This window comes from Phragmites australis, chromosome 20 (assembly GCF_958298935.1).
Source record: "Phragmites australis chromosome 20, lpPhrAust1.1, whole genome shotgun sequence".
NCBI lineage: Eukaryota > Viridiplantae > Streptophyta > Magnoliopsida > Poales > Poaceae > Phragmites > Phragmites australis.
This window is the reverse complement of record NC_084940.1, coordinates 16,745,070-16,755,405: the sequence shown is the minus strand read 5'-3', so window position 1 is coordinate 16,755,405 and position 10,336 is coordinate 16,745,070.

Sequence of the window (10,336 nt, the reverse complement as noted above, 5' to 3'; positions counted from 1 at the left end):
GACTTATTACCAGTTAGAAGCTCGTAGGCGATCTTCTTCAAGATCTTGTGGAGACATAACCGGTTGATGGCATGGCATGTGATGTTCACGGCCTTCGCCCAAAATTGATCCGAAATCTTGTACTCATCAAGCATGGTCATTGCCGAATCTATGAGAGTTATATTCTTTCTCTCGACGATCCCATTTTATTGAGGTGAGTAGGGTACTGAGAATTCATACTTGATCTCTTCTTCATCAAGAAATTCTTTAACTTGTGTATCTTGAATTCGCTTCTATTGTCTCTTCTCACCATTTTTATCTTCACATCGAATTCATTTTGGCCTCTCCTCACAATTTTTTTGAATATGGCTTTTGTTTCACTCTTATCATGCAAAAAGAATACACAAGGGAAATGAGAATAATCATCAATAATAACCAAACCATATTTGTTACCGCCAATGCTTATGTAGACGATTGGTCCAAATAAATCTATGTGAAGAAGCTCACATGGCCTTGTGGTCGCCATCGCATTCTTGGCGAGATGAGGAGCTCTAATTTGCTTATCCACTTGATATGCACTACTAATTCTATCTTTTTCAAAAGAAATATTTATTAATCTTAGGATGTGCTCCCCTTTAGAAGTTTAGACAAGTTCCTCATGCCAACATAGGCTAGTCGGTGGTGCCATAGACAGCCCATACTAGACTTAGCAATCAAAAAAAATTTAGACATCACTTCATCTATTGAAAAGTCAACAAGATAAAGCTTACCATTCAAACGACCGATGAAAGCTATTAATGAGTCTTCCCTACTAGAAACGGTCACACCTTTATTAGTAAAAAGATAAAGTTGTGATACGGATAACAAGTTGTAACTAAGAGATTTGACTAACAACATATTTGAGATAGAATGATCATTGGAGATAGTAATTTTACCTAAACCAATTATATCTTCTTTCTCATCATCACCAAAAATGATATTTTCATTGGATTCTCCATTTTCTTCAAATGATGAAAACATTTCATTCTCTTCGGTCATATAATTTGTGTATCCACTATCAAGCACCTAACTTGATCCACCGGAGGAGTATATCTACAAAATAAGTTAAGCTTTTGTTTAAGATACCAAAATTTGTTTGGACCCTTTTAGGTTAGTCACAAGCACTTTTGGCACCCATACATTTTTTTTGACAACTCGATCTTTTGTGCGGGCACCAATGTATAGAGCAACCACTTTATCACGGTAGTTCCTTTTCAAAACATAAGATACATAAAAAGTAGATTGAGGTGCATGGCCCTTGGGTTGCTTGACTTATGTGGTGAGATCATTTTGCTTGTGATGCGTGTTTGCCCGATCTTCCAAAAGGTAATATGATAAATCGATTGATGGAGCTTCGACGTTGATGATCCAAAGGCTCCGAACAAAACAGATCAAGAACTCTCGCAATCACTACATCACTACTCCGTGGTTATCAATCGTGCCAAGACGCAGTTGACCTCACCAAGAAAGCTTTTCCTGCAAGCGAATCGAGAACACAAGAAAGAACAGGTAGATGCAATCTGAATATTGCTAATTACCAATGAAGTACTCAAGTTGGGGGTTCAACAAACCGATAAATGGCGAAACTGCTTAAAACAGAATAATCTAAGCTAAACCCAAGCCTAAACTACGATGGTTACTGTGTATATATAGGAAGGACATGAGGAGGTTAACCTAGGGTTATGCAGCCGTGGAAAGAGACGTGCACAACCTGGACTCTGACCCCGACACGATTACAAAATCCAACAGGGTCTAGAACAGTGGTGCAGCACCTTATTTCTTTGACTCTGACTAAACTATAAGGAATATTTGGCCGTGATCAGATCCATTAGAAAGGGCTCATCGTAAGCTTTCCAGACTATCCAAGATTGCCTAAAACGTACTTCGTATGACAGAGTTATGCCTGTTTTACTGATGTGTTATTCTGAGACTCGATCACAACTAGAGCTCAGCCTCGAGTCCGAGTAGACTTAGCCTTCAAGGGGTGGTACGGTTGTGGTGCTTCTCCCACATTTCTAAGCCATAAAATATCACAAGAATTTAGTAGTAATGCATCCAATGAAACATGAACAACAAGGAACGAGTTCACCTGGTAGTCTAATTGTCCTGCACGTGCTCTTGTAATTTGACCTTTTATGATTGAGGATTATTGGCGGTATCTGAAGGAGCCATGGGCTCATCATCCTCTGCCTCTTGAATTGGAGTCGTCCTCGACTCAAGCTCATCTTCTTCTCCCAAATATAGCTTCAAATCTGAAATGTTAAATGTGGGACTAACCCTAAAATCTGCAGGTAGATCCAATTTGTATGTATTGTCATTTTCTCAATTATCTTAAATGGTCCATCAGTTCTAGACATCAACTTTGACTTTCTTAGTTCTGGAAACCTATCATTCCTCAAATTCTACCAAACTAAATCACCCAGTTCAAATTTTATTTCCTTCCTACCTTTACTTCCAGCAATCCTATACTTTTCAGTCATGCTCTCTATATTCTTTTTAGTTGTTTCGTGCAACTTAAGAATAAATTTAGCATGTTTCTTAGCATCTAAATTAAGTCTTTCAAAAGTAGGCAAATGTAGTAAACCAATAAGAGCATGGGGATTAAATCCATACACTACCTAAAATGAACTTACCTTGGTGGTGGAGTGTATCGACCTGTTGTAAGCAAATTTAATATGTAGTAAATACTCTTCCCACATCCTCAAATTCTTCTTTAAAACTGCCCGTAACATAGTCGATAATGTGCTATTGACTACCTCTATTTGACCATCAGTTTGGGATGACACGTAGTAGAAAACAACAGCTTCATCCTCAATTTATTCCAAAGTGATCTCCAAAAGTGACTCAAAATTTTTGCATCAAGATTCGAGACAATAGTATTGGGCACTCCATGTAGACGAACGATTTCACTGAAAAATAAAGCAGCTATGTTTGTAGCATCATCGCTCTTGTGACAAGGTATAAAATATGCCATTTTAGAAAATCTATCTATAACTACAAATATGCTATTTCTCCACCTCATTGTCCTAGGCAATTCTAAAACAAAATCCATAGAAATATCCTCCCAAGGTGCACTAGGAACAGGAAGAGGCATGTAAAGACAATGTGGATTTAAACTAGACTTAGTTTTATTGCAAGTGGTGCAACATGATACATAGCACTCGACGTCATGTCTCATCTTTGGCCAAAAGAAATAAGCGGCCAGCACATCTTTGGTCTTCTTTGCTCCAAAATGTGCTATCAATCCTCCTCCATGCGCCTCCTGTAACAACAAAAGACGAACGGAACTAGTTGGAATGCATAGCTTAATAGCACGATAGAGCAAGCCTTCATTCAGTACATATTTATTCCATGTCTTCCGTTCTTTACAATTTTTAAGCACTTCTTTAAAGTCTAAATCAGCAGCATATAAGTCCTTAATGGTTTTTAAACCAAAAATCTTATGATCAAGTTGAGATAACATGGTATAACGCCTAGAAAGCGCATCAGCAATCACATTGTCCTTTTCTTTCTTATGTTTTATGACATATGGAAACGACTCAATAAATTCTACTTATTTAGCACGTCATTTATTCAGTTTAGCTTGACTTCTAATATGTTTCAGCGATTCATGATCAGAATGTATAATAAATTCTTTAGGCTATAGATAATATTGCCAAGTTTCAAGCACATGAACTAAAGCATACAATTCTTTATCATAAGTGGAATAATTCATACTTTGCCCATTTAATTTTTCATTGAAATAAGCTGTCGAAGATTACCTTCAAGAGTAGGGATTAATCACGAAGAGAGACAAAACAATGTATACAGGTTCGGGCCTCTGATTGGAGTAATACCCTACGTCCTGTGGGGGTGTTACTTCCTTGTATTGATGATCTTGAGTATAAGCAAGGTGGCTAAGACTATTACAAGGAGTCGATTGGATCTAATCTATCCTAGGGCTCAAGTCATCGAGTAACTCCTCTGTTGTTGCCTTCGTGTTGTTCGTAATTCCTTATTCGTGTCTGTTCTCGTTATTTTAGTTATGGTTATCTTCTCCCCCAGCCTTTCCTCCTTATATAGGGGTGAGGTACCAATTCCTATCCAGCTGTAGTTGATAGGGAGTTATTTTCCTTGATTTTCAAGTAGATATACCTGTTTTCAATACAGATCGTATTAGTTTGGGTAGCCAATCTAATCCCTCTCAGTATGTACTTTCTTAATTCCGGGTGTATTAGGTACCGCTGATTCGGTTCCGCGATATCTGGAGCTGCCGAATATGTTTCGTATATACCTTGTCAGTATATGATGTATTCCTTATGCGCATATACCCCATAGTTAGATATTCGACATAAGCAACTGATTTACCTTCTTGAGTTAGCACACTTCCAATTCCAATCCCACTAGCATCATATTCTAGTTCAAAGGTCTTACCAAAATCAAGGAGTTGGAGCAAAGGAGCATAGGTAAGTTTCTCTTTCAACAACTTGAATGCAAAGGAGCATGGGAGTTGGAGCAAAGGAGCATGGGCAAAGGAGCAGGTCCCCATTTAAAACTACTCATTTCTTTGTCAACTAGTTTAATGGAGCAGTAATGGTGCTGAAATCCCGCACAAATCACCGATAGAAACACGCAAGACCATGAAAGCTTCTCACTTGAGTAACAGTCTCAGGGGTTGGCCAGCTCTTTATGGCTTTAATTTTTACTTCATCCACTTCTATTCCCTGTGGAGTAACAACATAGCTAAGAAAAGAGACTCGATCCATACAAAAGGTGCACTGTTCGAGGTTACCGAACAAACGTGCATCTCTCAAAATATTAAAAATAGCACGTAAATGATCAAAGTGTTGTTCTTGTGTCTTGCTATAAATCAAGATATCATCAAAGTATACCACCACAAATCTTCTAATGAAAGCATGTAAAACTTCGTTCATCAATCGCATGAAAGTACTAGGTGCATTAGTTAACCCAAAAGGCATTACTAACTACTCATACAAACCAAACTTAGTTTTCAATGCAGTCTTCCATTCATCTCCAATTTTCATTCTAATCTGGTGGTATCCACTTCGCAAGTCAATTTTAGTGAAAATTATAGAACCACTCAACTCATCAAGCATATCATCTAACATAGGGATAGGGTAATGATATCTTATAGTAATATTATTGATGGCTCTACAATCAACACACATACGCCAACTACCGTATTTCTTAGGAACCAAAAGAATAGGAACAACACAAGGGCTAAGACTTTCTCGTACATACTTGCAGTCCAAAAGGTCTTGGACTTGTCGCTGAATTTCCTAAGTCTCTTCCGAGTTGGTCCTATATGCAGCACGGTTTGGCAAAGTTGCTCCCAAAATCAAATCTATTTGATGTTCAATTGCTCGAATAGGTGGTAATCCAGGGGGTACCTCAGCTGGAAATACATCCACAAACTCCTGCAAAAGGTTAGCAACATCAGGAGAAAAAGAGCTAGATATATTCTCGAGTGAAACTAAGGCCTCTTTGCATATCAAAGCATAGCATGGCAGCTCATTAGCATGAATTTCAGCAAGGTCAGATTTAGTAGCAAGCATAACACACCCTTTCAGTCTAATTTCATCGGACTTAGAAGTTGTTGTTGCTTTCTCCTTTTTGGGTAGAAAAACTTTTTTCGCTACTTGCTGATTTTCAGATTCATTCTCAAATTCTTTTCTCTTATTTTCAGCTATCTCTTGTTCACATTTCACAATTTAGCAGGGGTTAAAGGTAGAAAAGTTATTTTCTTTCCTTTATGCAAAAGGGTGTACTCATTACTTCTACCATGATGTGTTGCATCAGTTTCAAACTCACATGGTCGTCCTAACAAAAATGAACATGCTTGTATGGGTACTACATCGAAATCAGCACAATCATAGTATGAACCAATAGAAAAATACACCCTAGCTGTTTGCATTACCTTCACCTTACCACTATTGTTGAACCATTGAATATAATAAGGGTGAGGATGGTTTTTTGTCGGCAAGGCAAGCTTCTTGATCATATCTAAACTTACTAAGTTGTTGTAGCTTCCTCCATCAATTATGACTCGAACATGATAATCCTTGATTATGAAAAATATCTGAAACAAATTGTGGCATTATAGCTATTCCACTTGCTCTATTTGAGTGCTTAACACTCACTGCACAATGAGGGTCTGATAATCCTCTGTGGCAGTGGCATCGAAGACTTCCTCATGGTCGATATCCATCTCACGACCATCCTCATCACATGCATGGTTAGCTGTAAGTGCATATTCATCCTCAACATCACTAGCACTTACATATTCACTGTCTTCTGTTACAATGTACGTTCGCTGACTTGGGCAATCCTTCATGACGTGGCTCATTCCCTTGCATCGGTGGCATACAACCCCGATCGATCGGCCTATAGAAGCAATCGAAGAAGAGCTCTTGGCTGGACCCTGCACACTTACGGATTTGCTTACCTCGGGAGCGTGCGACGGTGTCAAAGGTACTACTGAACACACCCTACTCGAGAAGGGGGTAGCGGTCCGTGTAGCTGAACGTGGGGCTAGTTTGACTTGTTCCGATGTTGATTTTGAAGTGGTCGTGCTTCCAAAATCGCTCCTTGGCCTCTATTGTTGTCCATGCAATTCTTTTTCTGCCAGACATGCAAGTTGGAACAATCTAGGAACACTATCGTATTCTTTGTAATCAACTATGTCCTGAATTTTAACCCTTCATAAAAATGTGCCATTGCAGCCTCTTCATCCTCAATAATATCACAACGCAACATACTAATTTGTAGCTCCTAGTAATATTCTTCTACGTATCTATCACATTGGTTCAAACGCTGCAATTTCTTACGCAAATCATGTTTAAAAGAGGGTGGAACAAATCTGTTATGCATAGCAATATTTAAAGCATTCCATGTGGTAGGTGCTAATCCGTCGATGCATACCCTATTCCACCAGATGATTGCAAAATTTTTAAATTCACTAGTGGATTGCTTAACTCTATGCACTTCAGAAACTAAATGAGCATTAAAATTCTGTTCTACCATCATCTCCCAATCTAAATATCTTTCAGCATCATAAGCACCCTCAAAAGATGGTATAGTAAACTTAACCTTAGCAATGAATCATTATTAATATGTGGGTTATGTTGCTAAAAATTAATACCTCTCGTACCTTGACGATTGAAGTTCAATCGGTTCATTTTTCGTTCATCAAAGGCGTCACGTTCTTGTCTCAAAATTTCATCATCCGCGATGGACTCTTGTTCATAGGCTGCACCATGAGGGTCCACTTGACCATTGTTTGGTGGCGGATTAACCAATCGATCAAAGCATGTATTAAGCATTGCAATGCTTTTATTGGGTCGTTGCAATGCGGTATTGGTTCCTGCAAGCTTCTTGTCAATGTCATCATTAATAGTTTGTCGATGATCATCCAACAATATTGTGAGTTCTTCTCTCAAAACACACTTTTTCGCATCCGATGCTTCTCCAGCCATGGTTAGTCGAAGATAGAAAACAATGAAAGATAAATTATCCCTATCGACTACTAGGTGGTGGAGGTGGAGTCACACACTCTTAAGCATCTTACCACGCTCTTGCAAGTGTTCTTACCAATCACCGCAGTTAGCACAAACGGTGGCTGTTTCGTGATACCTTACCGGGTGTGAGTGAGGTAGTTGTAAAGGGAGAAACCGTTCTGATCGAGAGAAGGTGTAGCTTGGACAAGCAATATTTAGTAGCAAGGAATGACAATAATTGAAATCAGATTAGCAAAGCTGAATAAAAGTCCACGGTACTCGTCACAGTTGGTGGCCCGAACATGTTCCGAGAACTAGCTCAAGCAGATCGAAAACTATAACATACACAAGCACAATGGAACAAAATTCGCAATGCAAACTGATTCTCTTTTTTTGGAATTCTCTCTCTCTTTTTGCACTCTTTGCTTTTCTTTTCTCTTATTTTGGTACTCTTTGCTTTCTTTTTTTTCTTTTGTTTTGCGAATCTGACACAAACTCAAAATCTCTTCTACTGTCTTTTCTAAGACCAGTGAGGTACGTGTGTCACAAACTTTTTTCGAAGAGTAGGGGTATAAAGGTAATAAAAAGATACTCTCTCTCTCTCTCTAAACCTTGGTTATTTCAAGTAGGTGGTCGAAGTGATTGGTCGGGACCCCGAGTGAGTGGTCGGAGTAACTGGTCGGGACCCCGAGTGGGTGGTCGGAGTACCTGGTCGGACCCCGAGTAGGTGGTCAGAATGACTGGCCGGGACAAGTGAGTGGTCGGAGTGTCTGGTCGGAACCCGAGTGGGTGGTCGAAGCGACTAGTGGTCAAACCCAAGTAGATGGTCGACTCGACTAATGGTCGAACTCGAGTAGATGGTTGAAGTGACTAGTGGTCGAACACGACTTGATGGTCGACTCAACTAGTGGTCGAACTCGAGTAGATGGTTAAAGCGACTAGTGGTCGAACACGACTTGATGGTCGACTCGACTAGTGGTCGAACTCGAGTAGATGGTTAAAACGATTAGTGGTCGAACATGACTTGATGGTCGACTTGACTAGTGGTCGAACTCGAGAAAATGGTTAAAACGACTAGTGGTCGAACACGAGTTGATAGTCGACTAGACTAGAGACACAATCTCGACTATTGCAGACAAGGGCAGGCCGAGATACACGATGACTAAACAGCAAGACTCGACACTAGAAACTAGATAACGATGACTCGACCAGTAACAAAGACACTAAAGATAGACTCAAACTTAACAACATGAAAACTGAAAACAAAATTGCGAAGGCACAAAGTGGTTTGGATAGCGGAAAAACTAAAATCTAAATATTTTTTGTGGGGCAATTTTCTGGACTCTAGGTAATGGAAAACAACGAAACAAAGGGGATAACTGAGATTACCTAACGGGAAACCGTAGCTCTGATACCACTTGATGCGTATTTGCCCGATCTTCCGAAAGGTAATATGATAAATCGATTGATGGAGCTTTGACGTTGATGATCCAAAGGCTCCGAACATAACAAATCAAGATTTATCGCAACCACTACATCACTACTCCGTGCTTATCAATCGTGCCAAGACGCGGTTTACCTCGCCAAGAAGGCTTTTCCTGCAAGCGAATCGAGAACACAAGAAAGAACAGGTAGATGCAATTTGAATATTGCTAATTACCAATAAAGTACTCGAGTTGGGGTTCAACAAACCGATAAATGGCGAAACTGTCTAAAACAGAATAATCTAAGCTAAATCCAAACCTAAATTATGATGGCTACTATATATATATAGGAAGGACGTGAGGAGGTTGACCTAGGGTTATACAGCCGTGGAAAGAGGCGTGCACAACCTGGACTCCGACACCGACACGATTACAAAATCCAACAAGGTCCAAAATAGTGGTGCAGCACGTTATTTCTTTGACTCTGACTAAACTATAAGGAATATTTGTTCGAGCTCATATCTATTGGAAAGGGCTCGTCGTAAGCTTTCCAGAATGTCCAAGATTGCCTAAAACGGACTTCGTATGAGAGAGTTATGCCTGTTTTATTGACGTGCTGTCCTGAGACTCGACCACGACCGCGACTAGAGCTCAGCCTCGAGTCTGAGTAGACTTGGCCTTCGAGGGGTGATGTTCGGGTAAGGTTGTGGTATTTCTCCCACATTCTTAAGTAATAAAACATCACAAGAATTTAGTAGTAATCCATCCAAGGAAGCATGAATAGCATGGAACGAGTTCATCTGGTGGTGTAATTGTCGTGCATGTACTCTTGTAATTAGACCTTGTATGATTTATGGATTATTGGCGGTATCCAAAGGAGCCATGGGCTCATCAGCTTGCCTCCCTTAATGACCTTGAGGCACTCCTTACCATTTATCACCACACGCTCACTTGGCTTGCTTGTATGCATATCAAATCCAAGGCCTCTCTTTTGCTTATTGTCCTTAGCCTCAATGGTCTTGTATAGTGCATCCTTAAATTTCTATATCTTGATACACACATACTTAACCAAGGCACTTAGCCTCTCATTCTCTTTTTATAATGCTTGCAAGGATTGAATATTAGTAGCATAAGCATTTATATTAACATTGTAACAACGAGAGCAACCTTGACTAATGGAAGCATTAGAGTAAGGTTGCTTCATCAGAGGGAGAAGAGCTATTCCTAAGATCATCAATTTGTACTTTAAGAGTTTTATAAGTTTCATCCAAACACTTAATTTCTCTTAAAGTGTAGAATTGATATCGTCTAGACTAGCAATTGAGACATTGGCTAAATTAAGATATTTGGTCAATTTCTCAATTTTCTCCTTCTCTTTAGTAAGGAACTCCTCGAGTT